Source organism: Stegodyphus dumicola, chromosome 6, assembly GCF_044657685.1.
Source record: "Stegodyphus dumicola isolate Sdum_Otavi_A_Nest chromosome 6, ASM4465768v1".
Classification (NCBI taxonomy): domain Eukaryota; kingdom Metazoa; phylum Arthropoda; class Arachnida; order Araneae; family Eresidae; genus Stegodyphus; species Stegodyphus dumicola.
In genome coordinates, this window is record NC_140773.1 from 139,515,097 (window position 1) to 139,534,438 (window position 19,342).

The window sequence follows — 19,342 nt, forward strand, 5'->3', positions numbered from 1 at the left end:
CTTCGGGGTTCCTTATCCCAAGAAGCCAAAGAGTAAAAAAACAAACTGTCACCAGACAGCAAAGAAGCTTCGTATGATAAAGTTCTTCTTGCTGAATACATAGACTAAAACAGGATCCTCAAGACCGTTGCCAGTCCTCAGCCTGACATTTGTTATCTTTCATTCGTGTCATCATCACCGCTTTTTCCATGGACTTTGAGACTGCAGGTTAAGTAAACCTTCATTAGCGCACTTTTCATGTAGCGAAACACAACTGAAATGAAGTGGGAGATAGGAATTTCTGCGACTTGATCTCTTTTTCCGCAACTGTTTTCCCCATGATTACAAGTCGATTCGAGAGGCGAAAAATAACCTTTAAGTTTCTATTTTAAAGTAACAGACTATAACAATAGAAAGGTGTATGAACTGTATGTATGGTATTAATTATTGTATGTATTGTAATAAATTCTATATATTGTATTATTACATTAATTTTATAAAGCTGAATTTTATGGAAATTTATTAATACTAAACCCAGATGAATAAAATAATTCTCACAAGGGGGATTGTGACGTACTGGTAGCGTCAAACAACGAAACACATAAGGGACGCTATCTTTTTGTCAGTGAAGCGGCTAAAGTTTAGTTCTTAGAATGAGAGACCTAGAGAGAAGCGGAACAGAGGAGGGCGCTTGGAAGCCAAAAGTGAAAACGAAGATACTCTGTAAATAATATAATTAATATACACACTTCAGTTAGTGTAGTTTTTACGGTTTAATATATAGTTATGTATGAGGAATAATCATTAAAAATACGAAGTGGTGTTGATTTTGTGTACAGAAGAAAGAAGGCAGAACGAGTATATCACAGGGATTCAACAATTTTCCTTTTTTCTTTATTTCTTAAAATTTTCACGGTCAATTTGGCCATACTACATTTCTATTAATTAATAAGATAATTCATTACATGCTTAATACATTAATTAATAATATAATTCATCAGATACATAATATAATGCATACGTTAATAATATAATTAATTACTAGCGTAATATAACATATCAATTATAATATAATTCATTACACACCTTAACCATGACTCATGCCAAGTGCATTAACTTTAGGCAAAACTCCAAATTAAAAAGTTTTCAGGTAATTGTTATGATTATTCGCGGCCCCACGAAAAGTTTTCAACTCTTTGGCGACTTTTTGAATTGGTGAGAAATATTTGTTAAAAAACATTTTTAAGAGAAAATAAATTTTATTCGAAGCAAGTAAGTTCCAAACCGAATATTTATGTTTTCATAATAGTTCAGGTAAATAAAGCATAAAATATGCGTAAATGGCCACGAAATGAAACTATATGTAGAAGAAAGTATGAGGAGGTGCAAATGAAAAGTTGTAAACAAAAATATCTGATGTGGATACCACGTAAGGCCTATTAAATTATATACATATATTTCTCATTCAATCAATTCAGTTCTCATTTCGCGGCAAGACAAAAATACATAAAACCTCGAAATATCTTCGTTACAAATTGTAAGAAGCAGAAAAATCTCTAATACCTTATACAGTTAAAAACAACAATTTTTACAATTAAGATTGAGTTTCTACGAACAAAAGGAAAAAAAAAAAAAATTCGGCCAATGGGCAGGAAGACCAAATATACAGTGCAAAAAATTGAAAAATAACTTTTGTTCCTACTGGACTCTAAAAGATGGTGCACAAACTGATTTAATTCACTATTCTACTGAGAGTTTCAAATGTAAATAAATGCTAGTCTTGTTAGATTTCAAATAGCAAGCACACGGATATCAACGACTGTAGACCAGGTATTAGATGGATCGACAGTATATACAAATTTGTAGCGACCTATAAAACAGACGGACATGAAAAGGCTTGTTGCAGTCATTCAACTGCGAATCACACGTTAAATTTTGTTGATTCTACAACGGATGCTCATCCCAAAATGTGTCAAAAAATTGGAAAAATATAGCGTTCTGTTAAATGAGGAAACAAAGTAGCAAAGCGGTACGGCTCTACATCACCTAGAGATGTGTATCTTTCCTAATTCATGTGGCTGAAATCTTTTGAGGAAGATAAGACTTTTGCTATCATATTACAAGCAATCGCGAAGGTATGGCAGCCACAAATTATATGCGAGTAGTTAAAAGCTGGCGCTGTTTTGATTACGGGGCAATGAAAATCAAGTAGTACCTAATTATCTGTTCAGTACGATTACTTAAACAATTTGTTTAAAATAACAACATCTATAAATATGTCGGGCAATTCTATTTACTGCTAAACCTTCGTGAAAATTATATTTATTATTTTATTTAATACAGCGGTAAAAGTTTACAATTGGGTGCCCCTTGTTTTTTGGCGATTCTTTTTTGACGCCAAGATCGGCGCCAGGAAGGCACAATTTCAAGATGGCCGTTACACAAAAATAAAATAAGAAGTCAAAGAATTGTACAAGCTCTGTGTCCATGTACATATCGATGTGTTTTCACTTTAAAATCATCCTAGAATTGCCCAAATTAGGCATTTCGCACTGCTTTAAATTTGTCCATGTACACATCAATCTATTTTCCTTTACAAAAATCAGGCAGCTAAAACAAAGTTAAAACTATCACGGTAACCAGAAATTAGGTTTCATCGCCAAACTTAAAAAAAAAAAAAAAAAAAAAAAAAAATGTCGCTAATCGAAGGGGCACCTAATTCTACACTACGGCCAATATGGCAACTGCTGATAAATAATGCCTAAGACTTCAGAGTTCTTTTTCTTTTGATAGAAGATCGAAACTAGTAAGCATAGTGAGTATTTTACAGTAAAAAAAAACGCTATGCAGTTACAGAAAATATTCGGATTTTAAACCGTTTGTTTCCCGCACATGCATAGATCGCAACCCTTCTCGCCAAGACAAAAATGCGCCAAATCAATAATTTCACCAAGGCCGCTACAGAAGACAAGAACTCAAAATACATAGTGTAAAATTTCTTTGTTATTATTACTAAAATAACATTTCAATAATTTTTAAATACCCACACACGAAACTTGCTAGGATATAACGACCTTATAAATGTTCAGTTAGATTCAAAGCTAAATGAAGCACGCTGCAAAACTTCTTACTTCATTACTTGTAGGGAAACAAAGCACTCTTTTAGATAGTAGATTCCTAGCTCGTCAGAATCTTTATACACTGAGACTCAGCAAAGACTGTTTTGGTTCTGAACGCAGATAGATTACTGAAGAACGAGGGATGTTTGAAAGTTGTCTGTTTCATACTTAAAACTCTAACCATCGCTAAAGTATACCCAGTTTAAAAGTTAAGAACATAAATTCACAATGAGTTATGAAAATCGTACAAAGAAGTTCTAATGAAAAATTTTAACTGAACTTGTTATTCATGTCATAAGTCTATGAATATCAGTTATATAAAATGAATGAATTTAAATACATTACTAAATAAACGAAGCAAATGCGATGCTTTTAATATGCAGTTGACTTTAATTAAAAAAAAAAAAAAAAACTAAGATTATCGCCAAAATCCGTGCAACCATCTGCCAAAGTAGCACCTTATTTTATATTAAATATCCTTGTTAAAATTATTATAATAAATTTTCACATTTTACCTGATTTAAGTCCTATAATGCATTGTCACTGAAGAAGCCGTTAAAGTAATATGGTATTTACGTTGAGGTTTAACGCTAGTTATAGATTTTAAAAGTGGTACTAAGTAATAAGTGTGAAGGGTAAAATCGTAGCTATTTATAATCAAATAAACGGAATTGATTTTTTTTAACTTATTTCTGTTGTGAACATAACCTTAAAACAATCTTAAACTCCTCGTGTAGGTAAGACCAATATTAAGATAACACGCGATTTTAATATCCGAATTAACAGAATAAAATTTAACTGAAAAGAAACCAAAAATATTTAAAGAAGATAACATGAAAAAGTTTTTCCTTTTAATTGATAAATATCTTAAAATTCCATGAAAATAAACTTTAAAATTAACAAATTTAGTGTTTTATTTAGAGCAAAATGTCAATGAAATATGTAAAATGCGTGTTAAAAAAAGTCATTTAATTTTATGCTATTTCCGTACCTTTTGAGGTAAAATATAACCCGGCATGCAACTTTCAGAAATATGGCAGCAACAACGTTGGCGAAATACTTCTATAACGAAAAACAATAGATATAGTAACATATATTTTTGATTCCAAAAATAGTTTGGGGCCTTATCAGGACTTGTATATCTTTTGATTTGTTTCGGGAATATGACGTGTCCTCAATAGAAACAGGAGCTTACTCAAGCTATGTTCAAATATGTGTGGAATGGACGACACAAGCAGGAAGGGTTAACTTTACCCTTTTATTGTCCGATATTACTGGTGCTCCCGCACTTCGGGATACAGAGACCATTCACTTGTGGTCTGAACTTAAAATATATATATATATATATATATATATATATATATATATATATATATATATATAATAAAAAATAATAAAAAAAACTACAAACTAACTAAAAGGAAGGGTTAACTGCGAGTGCTTTACACACCATTAATTAACGCTAAGACTGGTTTTTTTAAATTATTACGTATGTAGTACGCAAACTGCCTAAACTACAATACGTTTTAAATATCAAGAGGACTAAACCTCAGGCCTTAAAGGCGGACAGCAGCTGAGGATTGGAAACTCGCGTACAATACAATGGTAAGGCGGCTCACTTTCTCCCTCTCTAACTGTTGGCAAAAAAGCCACAGCTTAAAAACTTAGGCGTTAGCAACTAGAATTTGCATAAACAAGTTAATGCGTTTAATTCTGCGTCTAACCTTCTACAGCTTCTACTTAAATTTTATCTTGCTATTTCATTAAATTCAGATAATTTCTTAAATCTTAAGGTTTACAAGATCTCGCGGAGGTGTTATAGGTGTGGGTGATGTTAATTGTTAAAGGAAAAAAAAATATTCTTCCAATTGAATTAGATAAAAATGAGGTATGCATAAAGTGATTTTTTTTTTTTTTGCTTGGAATTATTAATGTAAATAATATCCTAGAAGTTTTCCTAAGAAAAAAAAGAGAAGTAAAATTAATTTGGTTCGTTATTATTATTATTATTATTAGAGTTATCTGGTAAAATACTTCAAGTTCTAAAAGCTCATTCTTAAAAAAATTACCTTGTTTTATTGTTACTATTATTATTATTTGAAGAACCGTTAGAGTAAACTGAATTATTCAGCTAAAGGTAATAGTTAAGGTTCAGAATGTAAAAAAATATATATCTTGTAGTTCTGCAGTAAAAGGAGTGTTCACTGAAATTTAAATTAGTTCTAATAGTCGGTACATTAAGTCATTACTCTGGTATAAATTCTGTGGAATATAATTCCTCCTGGTAATTTTGTTAAGGTTGCTCTCCCTTTGGATAACTGATTTTTTTGTGTGCAATAAGGGTGTAAATTCAATTGTATATGAGAAATTGAAATTTGTCATATAGAAAACCTGTGAAAGAAAATGTCTAGAAATATGTTAAACTTAATAGAATTAATAATAGAATTAAATTTTTATGTGCAAATATGGAAAAATAAGTCTACAGAAAATGTGAAACCTATTTGTATTAAGGGTAAAATTTTACAATTTAGATATAATCTTATGTTGAATTTATTTTTTTGATATTTCCCGGGAATATCTTTAATAACTATAATATCTATTTTACTTTTTTTATTTGGTACTATCACATGATATTTGAGATTAATGGATGTTCATTTCCAATAAACAAATTTATTTTCATTGAAATATTTAAGTGTATGACTTTTTTTGATTTAATCATGTCATTCACCAGGTCACCTAAAATTGAATTACGGGTTAATCCGGTAAAATTTAACACAACGCAAATGTTTTGTATGGATAGGAGTAGGCTAGCCATTTAAGAAATTTTATTATCGTGTTATGTGTCACCCCAAAAAGGCACATAACACTTTCTAAGTCAGATATCGTAAATATTATGGTCGCTGTATTAAAATTTTAAATAGATGGGAAGATGTAAAATTAATAAAATGAAATAAATATCTATTTCTTGATTATATGCTTCCCGATTTCGACACTCGAAAACATAACTGCTCTGTTTTGGTATATTTTCGAATATAGATAATAAAGTTGAGAAGTCACAAAGTTAGTTTCCTTCTTAAATACATGATATAAATGCGATAACAGTGACTCCGTGCATGCGCTTGCTATACATGTAGTTTAGTACACGTGTATAGTATGCATGCATGGATTTGCGCCTCATCTTTAATTAAACAGTATCTACTGGCTCTAAAAATATAAATGTTGGCTGTATCGGTTTTATTTTTGTGCGTAACTTTTCTTTTTTCTCACATAAGGCTTCTTCTTACTATTTATGAATAAAATAAACTTACAGCACAAAGTTATCCAAATGAGATTTGAGCCCACCAGCGGCCGAGCGGCTAAGTTGCTAAACACTGGTAGTTTGGTCTGAGGTTCGAATCCCGAGAACGGGCTGGCTGCATAGGTGTGTTCGTGGTTTTCCCCATGTGTAACGTTTATACGACCCAGTTTTCCTTAGACAAGTCCTCCACGAAATCATCCCTTCCTTTATGCAGGTAGCTCTTAAGGCCTTCCCATAATTACATAAACCAAACCAAACCAAACGAGATTATTTTGCTAATTCCCGCGGTCATCAATGAGTTGGAAACTTTTCATAAGAGTGCAAATTATCAGAAAGTGGCAATAAAAATATCACAATTAATTGAACTTTTCTAAAGTTGGAATTTCGTTTAAAATTATTTAATGTTTTGACATGGATGTATACTATATGGAATGAGATGACCCATATGTTAGATACAGTTTAAAGTTCTTATTTAAAGTTTATTACATAATTTGTATTGAATATCTTTTCCATGTTTCGGTAATTTTAAGTATATAGCATGAGAATTGTCTTTAAAAACGCTTATGGTGTCAATGATGCTCAGATTTGAAACAACAATGTATAATTTGAATACAAAAATAACAATTATGATAATTAGTATTGTGTGTTTTGACACTCTTATGGCTGTTGCCAACTTTCTAACTGGAATCAGGCTTTATTGCACAATGAGCAATCTATTATTATTACTATGCATATGTAAAATTCCTAATACTTTTTATTATTTTAAAATCAAACGAAAGTACGTTTTCCGCTACATGTTTCAGCTTAGTTGCTGTTAACACGATCCTTTTATCATTTTGTTTTCTTCAGAATCTAAGCGCAAGTAAAAGATAAAACTGATTTCGTTAACGAACACTTATGTGTGCAGATGGGTATCACCATCTTCAAATATCGAGAGCACCTGATATATGCTCGAAAATTTATGGCTACGACATTCAATGCTTTAGTATACTCTCCGGAAAGAGCCAATTGGTCCCTTGAAAAAGGGGCTTATTAGCCTGTTTAAATTTTGTGAGTAATTCTGAATTCATTCAAACGTTCAGAAAAACGACTCCTAAGAGTTGTATGTGTAAGAATAAAACAAGGTAAATAGGTAAAAGTGTATGGGCGAAAGTAAAAAGCTTCTGGGAAACACATTTATGTTTCTCAGTAACTACAAATGAGGTATGAAAGCATCGTGTGGTTGATGAGAGGATAAAATAAATATTAGGAACATGAGGCTACTGAAAGATGCACAAATAGTGGACAAAAGATCACGGTATTCTTCACTATCATAACGAAAATTAAAATATATATTCTATTGCCATAATATTGTTACGTGCGCACAGGTTCTTAATGAATTGAATGCACACAGAAATTTATGAAATGTATTCCAGCCACCAAACAAACTTTACAATTCTGGAACTTTTCGCACAAAAATATTATTACAGCTTTTCTCAGTATGACAAAACACAATCAGTAATGATCACTTAAAACTACTCAGAACGTTTAATACAAGGCGATGAAAAAATCTCAAGTGCATAAGCTCGAACAGTAATCTTTCAGTACTCTCAATACTTTGGGCTAAACTCTGAACTCAGGGTTGAACTAAACTGAAAAATGATGCTCTCCATTGGACGTATATATTATTTTACCTCGTTCAGCAAGAAATTTCCAGTACCTTCGCTTTCTCGAAGTTGCTAGAAGGCATACACTGTTGCAGTATATAGGGCCAGAGCCAGATACAGTTACAGTTACATATAGTCAGTCAAGTTACAGTTACATAAATATAGGACTAAGTTTGGCGACTTGTAGCACTTTCTTGCCAAATTTGGCGAGATAGCCCTTAATGTTAAATGCGCTTACCCCTGTAACCATTTATTTCAGGCGATGCTTTGCATTCTTGACGACTTTAATGTTATATTATACAAGAGATACTACAATTTAGATTTAATTTTCCTAATACTATTTACATATATGCAAAATTCGTATGTAATATTTTACATTATCGAATTCTGCAGACGATACGCCAGTAGCCATTGATATCGTGTGATGTGTCAAGTATGAAATAATCAGAGGTCAAACTTCTGACCGTTGATCTCAGCGCAAACGATGCAAACGATACAATATCTTTGGGTTTTTGACTGTGTGACATGTTCAAAGCAGTTCCTGTGTTCGTCCCACCGTGTGTAACATCACAGGATCTTGAATTTCCACATCTAATGAACGCAGCAGAGTACCGATATCTTAGGGAACACATCTTGTGACATCGTCACACATTTCTGGGATAGTTTATGCAAGCAAGTATTATGCATTATCTTTCAAAATCTGGTCATCAGTTTTATTTATTTAATATAATTATGGGTTTTGTAATTTTCTTATAAACTAAGAATTTTCATTGTTAAGAATTTTACACATATGTAAATGATTTTTAGTGAATTGTAATATTTCTTTGTATAATGTAACATGACATGCTTGAAAGAGACGATTGTCCGCCAGAAAAATAGGAATACAAGGGCAAGTCTATTTAATATCGAGTAAATGGCTATCTAGCTAAATTGGCGAGATATCGCCAAGCTGGAGATAGTTAATGCGACTAATTTTTGTCACCGAATTTGGCGATCAAGCACAAAACGTCGCCAAACGTGGCAAACATTTAGCGACATTTTGGTCCGATCCCTATACAACTGTAATGGGTAGTGTAATTAAATAACTGTAATTGCTTTTGTATTTTTTGCCGTTCTCATATTCCTTCCAGTAATTTCAAGAAGTAGAAGGTACTAGAAATTTATCAGCAGCTGAAGGAAAACTATATAAGAACGGATAGAACATGAATTTTAAAGGAGTTATTAGTTTAGAGATGAGTTTGCAGTATTGAGATATTCGCAAGTGTTTCGCCTTCATAGACGCGCTTTATATTGCGTTGTGTTTAACGTTCATATTAGTTTTTTGTGTAATTACTGATTGTACTCTGTGATACTCAATAGAGCTGTACGAGTATCGTTATGGAAAATTCCAGAACTGCGAAGTGTTTCTTTTGGTAAAATAATTTTTATCAATCTATAATCGATTCTGTCTCCAATCAATATGTTACGAACCCATATGTACTCAACATTGCCACAACACATAAAGTTTTGTTTTGGTACAGGAAGTTTCTTTCGATGTCTTCGTAATAATGTTGCTTTGATGAGGCTGACATACTTCATAATCAGTTTTATCTTTTACTTAATATGTGAAAAATAGACTTTTTTTTTATTTAAATAGACAAACTAGGTTGCCTTCTTATTAAGGCATAAATATTTATGAATTTGTTTTTTTTTTAAATTATCATTTGTTTTAAAAAAGTTCAAAAATTAAGCTTCAAATGAATAATAATTCCTATATATTTGGCGAGCGAATTTATTATCAATACAATATGATGATCTGGATAATAGGAGGATCTGGTTCTTGATTTAAATTATTTTGTCTCGAAACACAGCATTTTATTTAATTCAAGATTATTTTAATTGATAATTTATTATGTTTACAACAACTTGTAATTTATCAAAGGAGTCGATTACATTTATTGATTTTGTAATCATTACGATAACGCCTGAATACTTGGTTACCATTCTTCCAAGTGGAGCGGGAAGTTCATCAGTGGAAATATTAAAGAAATTCGAAACTGAGGACTAATCGCTGTGGTACATGTGTTTTAATTAATTCTGTTGTTGTTACTAATCTCCATGTCTAGGAATATACTAGACGAGGTCCACGAATCCATTCACCTTCAGAAAATCGAAAACAAGCTCAGGAGACTTGTAATAAGGTCTTCAAGAGACAACTCCAGGCACTCAAGGATATGTGCCGGTGATGCCAGTAATTAATTTTGTACCAGAGATAGAATTTCCAATTTTAACCTGAAAAATATTTTTGATTCAGTTAACTATGAGTAATTTTGATTACTGTTGTAAGGCAGCCAATATTTACCATTTTGTTAATAATAGCTTCATGTAAGTTTCGTGAAAGGGCTTTTTGTATGCCTTGTGAAGCATGTATAGACTTCTCTTTTAATGCAAATTTCTGTAACCATTTCCATGATATTCAGATTTTTATTTTGCATAGAATGCCTCGTAGTGTTCTTAATGAAGTCAAATTCTGATAGAGAACTACGCAATTGGAATTAACGAGCTTTTAAAAGCAATTAATTTAAGTAATTAATATCTGGGCATAACAAGCCACGCAAAATTTAAACCGAGTTATTAAGATGAATGCAACATATGTTTCCAAATTAATGTATAATGTACCTTCACATAGTCACTAATATTATGCGTACTTTAATAATGCGGTACGATATGGAGTGAAGTAACATACATACAGTCTGTTGGTCTGCTTTTCTGTTTTGGTGTTTTCACTTCCTTGTACGAAGTAAAGAAAGTATTGCAGTCGCAAAAATTTTCGGCTATCATTATTTCAAAGAAAATATCCATTTTGAATACTCTCGTATCCATTTGAACGATATATTTGCATGACAACTGTACGAACGGATAGAATAAAGGACTCTTTCTTCCAAAGCGGATTGTCAAATGTATTCGTATGTATCTCACGCATGTATATACCTCGCATAACTCAAAAACGAATAGCCGTATAACGTTAAAAAATTTTATGTATAGGCATGTACTTCCACACCTCGTTTTTTGGTTGCCGTCGGCTGCAACAAACCCACCTTGCAGATGTTAACATTCTTTTAAAAACCAGTGAACTTATTGGACTCAGTTGTAATTTATTAATCTCCCATTTAATTTCCAGCCTATGTTAATGTAACAGATCTGATCATATGATGGTATGATGTGTATATGAGAAATTACTTCCCATGGTAATAGAAATGGATTGTAACAATTTTGTCGCATTACGAACTTAAAATTAAGTTTTTAATTTTGGGTTTTAGCACCAAATATTTTGAAAAGTTCTCTTAATCGTAAGAAAATGGTTAATACAAAATATGACGAGGCTTATGGCAAACATTGTAGCAAAATAAGTCAGTTAAAAATTCAATCGAAGATTGGTAAACAAAGCCAGTCCCACACTTGATACGCATGAAGTTAATCTGAGCGAATACTAACGCTAATGAAATGGTGAATGAGTTCTTATCATGAAAGCAAACAGTCGCATTTGACCTTCGACTATTTAATTGTCATGCAAGTCTCGCAGCGAGCTCTTAAATCAAAGCATAGAAGAAGTAAAGCTTCAACGAGTGAGCAACACTATGGAGGAAAATTGAGTCGAAAATCTGTAATGTGTCTACAAATTTTACAGGCGTAATGACAGGCCTTGAAATTTATCTATTAATGCGATCTAAAAGAGCCAGCAACATCTTAGAACCTGTCAGAGCGCTATACTGATTGATTTAAAAACGTGATTTCTTTACACGAAACTTTTAATTCTTACTTCTTTCACGTTAGAAATATCTTTAAGTTGCCAACTTTAATTTCGTCAATCAATTTCATGACATGAGATACAATGACATGTAATTAACGATTGAACGGTAGCTCTCATTGGCACATTTTATTTTAAAACTATAGCTCAGATTATTAAAGCAATCAGAAACATTTGAAAGTATCTCAGTATGAAGTTTTCTTATGCAATGCGACTTAAACTTTTAAAAACTGATGGCTGCCCAAAATTTCTAAAAAACCAAACTTTATCAGATCCATCAATTTTCAATATATTAATAATGCTCTTCGCGATAATTTCATTTTTTCAATAATAATGAGTATTACATAAATGAATTTATTGAAAATAGAAATGTATTACTACAGACAATTAAAATTAAACCATAATTTAATATAGTATTACATTAAAATATAAATATAATAGTAACAAAAGTGTTTTTGTAAAATCGGAGAAAAAAATCGAGGTATAAATAACAGCAAAAGTTAATTTGCAAATAGCAGATTTATGCTTGGAGCTTCAGTATCGTTTCAGGTAGAATGGATTTCGCAAGTGCCTGAGGGTTTGTTTCTCCGCATATTTGGTTCCATTCGAAATCTGCCTGAGGCAAGCGAGGCTGGTTTACATTATGTCTACAAAAGCTTGTCTTCTTCTCCTATTCATATCCCTTGCACAAATTATCGTCTAACCCCCCTCTTCTCTCTTTCTTGAATGGATGTAGAAGGCTGCTTCGGCCTTGCTCTTCTTCGCTATCTCCGTTAGATGCGTCGAGTTTTTCTTCAAGCTTGTAATTTGTCATGGTAAAGGTCAGTTAACAATTGCTTACAAGATACATCAGAATTATCTTGAAGTGCCTTAATTCCTCAGTAACTTAAACAGTACCTTATTTGCGCAATTAGCGGTAAATTTACGGAGTTTAACAGGCGTAGATCAAGAGCAGTGTGCAAAGATAGGAGAAAAACAGAAAGAGTTGAACAAGGATTGGGATATCTGGAATCAACTCAAGCAAAAAGCTTACCACCTGGACTGATTTCTTTCAACAGCGCTTTTGAGATTCGTTTAAAAAAAAAAAAAAAAAAAAAAAAAAAAAAAAACCTTTCTACATAAAACAACAATAAAATTCTTGAATAAAAAAAGTTCTAAACGTTAAAAAATAATGAAAACTAAACTCACTTTTGTTAATGATTACATTATTTTGTTGTTATTGAAATTTTGTTGCTACTACAAAACACAGAGTAAAAATAAATTTTTAGATTACGGTAGATCCCCAAAAATAGAAAATTGTCTGCTGACAATACCGGCATTTTCGTTTTTTCACCTAATTTGACAAAATGATACCAAATATCACTCAATTTTTTTCTATTCCGTTGGGTCCACATTTTATTCTGAAGCTTTGAAAAAAATACGTTAGATGGAAAAATTTATGTATATAAGTAAATATATACTTATTATAAAGAAGATTAAAGAGAAATTCTCAGCTCTTGATTACAAGACGTTAGTAAAATAAGTAAATAAATAAAAATATAATTTATTATTTTACATAACTGTTACAGTAATATTGTACAAAAAAGGTAATACCTAATATACATTTCTATACTGTGACACAGTATTCAAAGAGTCAAACGGAAACTCAAAGGAACAGTTCCGAGGAAGCAAGAAAAGCAAATAATCAGGACTCTGTAGGAGCCAGATTTGCGGCTAGAGCAGGAGCAATGGAAAGAGCGAATAATGAAGACACCGCAAGAATAAGATCAGCGCCTAGAGAAGGAACGATGAAAAGAGTGAATAATCACGCCTTCGAAGGACCAAAATTTGCGACTAGCGCTGGAACGCTGATGGATGGAAATCCGAGAAGGTAGTTCCTATAATCTACATACTCCAAATAGACTCTCGCACTGCCAGAGGTGAAACAAACTCTATCCAATTGCAAACAGGGATGGTCAGCTTCGCTGAGATACGTCGGTTTATTTAATGCTTCGTCTTTTAAATACTAGATGGAACACAAGGAAATCAAAAGCGCACATTTATACATACATAACACATACACACATAAAAAATAGGTCAGAGACGTTTTCGGTAAATGATAAAGGTTTTGGTTTGGTTTATTTAATTATGGCAAAGCACACTAGGGCTATCTGCCTAAGGGGAGGGATGCCTTCGTGGACATTTTCTAAGGGACCATTTTGACTTTCTAAGGGTAACTGGCTCGTATACACGTTACACATGGGGAAAACCACGAAAACACCCATGCAGCCAGCCCGTTCGCGGGATTCGAATCTCCGACCGAACTACCAGTGTTCAGCGACTTTACCACCCGGCCGCTGGTGAGCCGGTAAATAATAAAGGAAAGAATTCTAGTGTTTACATTAAAAGGAATCGCATTTTTTGGCATGCTTTCCCACAACAACTTCCGTGAACTATTAAAGAACTACCTTTTCGTTTTCACCGGAGCGCTTATCATTCGTTCAGCAAAGTGAATCGCTTCTTTGCATCGGTTCCGATACATATCTTCCATCCGTAATTCACTCCTCAAATAGCGTCTAATTTTGATTTCCCTTCAAACCATGGAGAGACGTAATCCGAGGTTAAAAGGCTGTCATAAGAAGGTACTGGGCAACATTTGAAATTTCCATGATTCAGGTTGGGAGAAAAGAGACTGCTGATTTCAATGAGCAAGTATTTATTTTTGGAAATTTCCTCTAATTTTTTCTATACAGCTTATTAGAAGAATTATGTAGCGAAAACACAAATCATAAGAATATTTAATAATTTCGATTTTACAACCTATAAAATCAAAATTATTAAGTATTTTATATTTAAAAATTTCCTTTACCACTTTTGTTTTATATTTAATAGTTTACTTTATAATATATTTTACTTTACAACATACTTACTTTATATTTACTTTACTACTTTACTTACTTCACAACATACCGATGTACTTACTTTACTATTTTTATTTCCTATTTAATAATTTACTATGTAATATATTTGCTTTACAATATGCGCAATACATTTCTCGAGATCAAATAATTGCTATAAAGGTTTGAATCACTTGTATTTTTACTTTTATGTCTTTTTCATTCATTTTCTAGCAAGCTCCCAATTTTCTAACGAAGGAAATAAGCAAATGCTTGTAACTCGCTACGGAATAAATTGCATGGGAATGAGAAAGGGAGAATTATAAATGAGTGAATCAATCCAGCTTTAAAGCTGTATTTATATTTTGAGACTTACATAAGATTTTGACTCAAATCTCTTTACTGAACCTAGTTACTAACATTTAATATAACTAAAATAAAATCCTGGCTCAAATAGTTTCCCATACTATAGTTACTAACCTTTCTAATAAGTAAAATTAAGGTAAGATTTTTCCTCAACTCAAATCCCATATCATAGACACATACCTTTGGGGTGTATGAAAGCAGGGTAAAGTTTAAGCTTATGTATGCTTTAAATTACAATGACCAACCAGCATACCTCTGTCCTTGTACAATATTCACTCCTTGTTTCCTAACCCAATGATGAGTCTCAAAATTTTTTTTAATGTGTTAATATTGATGCTAACGAGTGGATCGCACGGAGAGAGTTAAGACTTTTTTCAATGATCTCTTTCTCAGGCTGTTTTTGATTACTTCTATTTTCGAAAACATCAATTTGTAAATTGAAAAACTGATCAGCACAGTGCGTCTACGCCATATTCAGTTATTTTTCTATGCCATTTTATTCTCTTTGCCTTTATGAATCCTATTAACCAACACTCTAATGTTACTGCTAATGCTGGAAATAACAACTTAAGTAACAATAAATTATAATTAAAATAGGTAACGTTTTCCTTAAAATTCATACATCTCCTAATATCTTACAACTAACCTCAAAACAGTTGGCAGACTGCAAATCATAAAATTAGATGCTAATAATCAAGGTTATAACACCTCATTGATTATACTATTAGAATCTTAAAATTTCCAATTTAAATACATATAAAATAACAGCTTACCTGTTTTATAAAATAAAAGCCTTAAAACTTAAACTTCTATCTTAAATTGCTTTAAAATTCGTTGTTATTCTCGGCTTTAAAACAGAGAATCATTTTCGAATACTGAGTATTTTTGTGTGTGAGCAGATTACATAAACTTTGTGAATAAACATGCTGAAAGAACTAAAAAATTAACAGAACAATGTCGACAGTTTTCACAGGTGAAGATATGAGGAGAAATCTTGATATATTCATCAATTTAAATCTCAAATGTAAATAATATAGCGAATATATAATAACATTCTGTAAACGTAAACATTGTTGAGCTGAGTGCTTCTCCATTACATACATTGTTTTTCCTCTTCGCCTTTTCTAATATAAGATCTACCTATTTCTTGCGTTATGAACCTATCTATTTCTTCTTTTTCTGATCCTTTACACTGTATGATAATCATATGAAAATGAAGAAAAGTTGTGAAATTCACATATGATTATTATACAATGTAAAGGGAAAAAAAAAAGAAATAGGATTACTTTACGACTTCTGTTCGACAGCAACCTTATTTTTTTCTTTGTTGATCCTTTACATTATCTGATAATCTTCGGTGAATGAAAGTGAAGTCGTATAATAATCCTATTTCTTCTTTTTATCCTTTACTTTGTGATAATCATCTGTGAAAGAAGAAAAGTTGTACCCCCAAGTTATGGGGAATTAACGTAAGTCAAATTTGTAAATACCTTGACTATAACTTCGAAGAAACAGCAGTAATTATTATTTATATAATTGCATGTATGTATGTGTATTATTTCATAGTGACCAATCTTCAGTCTTAAGATATAAAAAGCAGGCAGATGCTCACCCCAAAACTGGAAGTTTTTCATGAGGAACGAGAACACTGTTTCACAAGAACTCCAAGTTAACTTCAGTTCACTTTGTGAGGTTATAGTTTAAGCTTATAGTTTATTTATAACATGATTCGGACCATTATGTTAGGTGTTCTATATTTACATGCTTCAGATACTTTCTGGTTGTAATATTCTTACTATTTCATGCTGAAAATATCCGAAGTGGGGAAGGCAAGTTTTATTTATCAAAGCACTTGTAAATACGAAGATAATAAAATTAATAATGTGGATAAACTTAGTAGTATAGCATATACTAATGTGAAACAAAATAAGTACCTACAAATATTAAGTGATTAAACACTGACTGAATCTTCATAAAATGTTCTACAAATATCTACAATAGATAAAGACAAATTAGGTGAAATAGAATTTAGTAAGAAACACTGTTGTGAAAATCGCCAAGGATGGAAAAATGGAATTTTAGCAATTTAATTTTCATTAGTTCAATTTCATTTATTGCTGGGAAACATTTTCCTTGAAAAAAACTAAAAATTAAAATCCTGGAGATTCAATGATCTACCGGAAGATGTGATAAAAAAACGGGGAATCAACGGACAAAACGGGGAGAGTTTACAGCTATTTAATTTACACATAATTATTTTATAAGGGAAGCATTAAGCAACATTATTTACTCGCATGTAAAATGTAGAAAAGTACCAGAATTTTCCAAAAGAATACGACTTAAATCAAAAATAATAAAATTGACTTAACTAAGTAAATGTTAGTTAGCCGAACGGTTATACAATTAGAGAAAGCTCGAGTTCGCTCTGACCTGTCGGTGTGACAAGTCTGATGGCGAGAATAACTTAATGCCGTAGACTACTGCCCTAAAGAGAATCAGTTAACTAACGTGGCTTTCAACAGGCGGAATACGCTTTGATTGTACCAGTAAAACCTTCCTTTATATACTGTCTTCTTTCTAACTCATTTGAATTTACGCGGGCTAGAAATTTGCATTCTGGCAGAGGAATGGGAAATGAGAAGTACAGTAAATCAAATTAGCATAAAATTAAGTGGTTAATAAAAATAAATATATTTTTTACAATTTTAACTTTTTATACATATTAATTATTTTCAACTTTTGTTCTAAAATAATCTTAATTTCTAAAATAATCAAAATTTTTACCAACACATACTGCTTTACATTTTGAATATATTTAAACGGCTAGTAACTAAAAATGGTGATAATAAAGTGACTCAACTAACCACAATAACACTGTTTGAATATATGAACTAGGATTCGGGGAAAGGAGGAATATTTTAGGGAATCCTTATTTCTTATTAGGTTTAGATTTGAAATTTGCGCTTTTTCGCATATTGCTTTTACATAATTCTTCCTCAATACCAGTACTTGCATATTTGATGTTAATCTAGCGCCAATATGTTCATTTGCTAAAGACATAGACGGCTAGTCTTGCTTGGTTTCGTGTTATCGTTTTTAATTTCCACAAACTGCAGACGGAAGTAGATACGTGGCGATATAAAGGGAAAATGTCGCCACTATTAATTTAAATCGACCCTGCTTTATATAAAAATCATCTCTCGAAACGGAATTTTTCGTTGAAATACTATAAATGGCGCATCACTTTTCAAATTGGTGCCAAAAAATATTAATGCTCTCTATTATATTTAAAGAAATTAAATAATGAAGGATATGCATAATGTAGGCATGTTTCTGGCAATGTGAACAAACAAACGTCCCTAGAGCCATCAAATCTTGAATAGCGTAGCCCTTCAACAGAGCATGGGCGCGCGAAGCGCGAATTTTTTTAATTTCGAATTTTTTTTTTTTTTTTTTTTTTTAATTGTTTACTTCGTATTTCGTAAAACTAACGAATTTTGGATTAACAAACTCACTTATTTCAAAGCGAGCAAAGAGAAACATGAACGAAAAACAAAATTATCTCCAGCCCGCGAGACTGTCTATCGGAAATGCTAAAGACATGCTGTTTTTAAATATTTTGTGATTTTGTTGTTGAATGGAATGTGACATAAATGCAAAAACGTGATTTTTAATAAAATAAACATACGAAACATTAATAGAAAAAAGACAAAGAAAAAAATTTTGAAAACCATTTTTAATAAGAAAAACTGAACATTAATATGATGAACTGAGAAAAGATTAAAAAGAACAAAAAATACATGCCTTAACGCTGTAGTGGGAATTCTAAATGTATAGTGCTACGCTGTTTCTAAATTTTTTGTAATTTTGCTGTTTAATTGCATATGGCGTACGTGCGAAAAAATAATGCTTGAAAGCTAAAAAGACAGGAAAAAAAATGTGTTAGTAGGACTGCGTGTAACAGCAGACTGGTAGAATTCGAGCTCAGTGAGAGCTTAAGAAACCTTAACAAACCTTTTAGGGCGATCGTTAAAATTTGGAATCTTTCAGAGTTTTTTTTTTTTTTAATTTTAATCTTGATTTTCTGTTGTCCTTTTTCCTTGAAAGAATATTTTTTTTTTCATTTGATAAATCTCAGATTAATAATTTAAAGTTTATAGGTGTCGCCCTTAAGTACTGTTCTTGGCAAAAATTGGGTAAAATCTATTATATTTCCATAGTTCTTCAGTAATATGAGTTTTCATTAATTTTTAAATCCAGATCAAAACTAT

At 31.8% G+C, this 19,342-nt stretch overlaps 1 protein-coding gene across 2 annotated transcripts in view; it reads right to left on the reverse strand.

Moving 5' to 3' along the window:
• The window catches only part of LOC118201300 (kelch-like protein 10), a 59,341-nt gene extending 55,597 nt beyond the window's left edge, over positions 1-3,744 (reverse strand). For both annotated transcript variants that reach the window (XM_035373386.2, XM_035373385.2), the window contains exon 1: positions 3,614-3,744. The gene's annotated coding sequence lies outside the window, so the exon portion shown is untranslated. The remainder of the gene's footprint in view (positions 1-3,613) is intronic.
• Between the last annotated feature and the right edge of the window lie 15,598 nt (positions 3,745-19,342).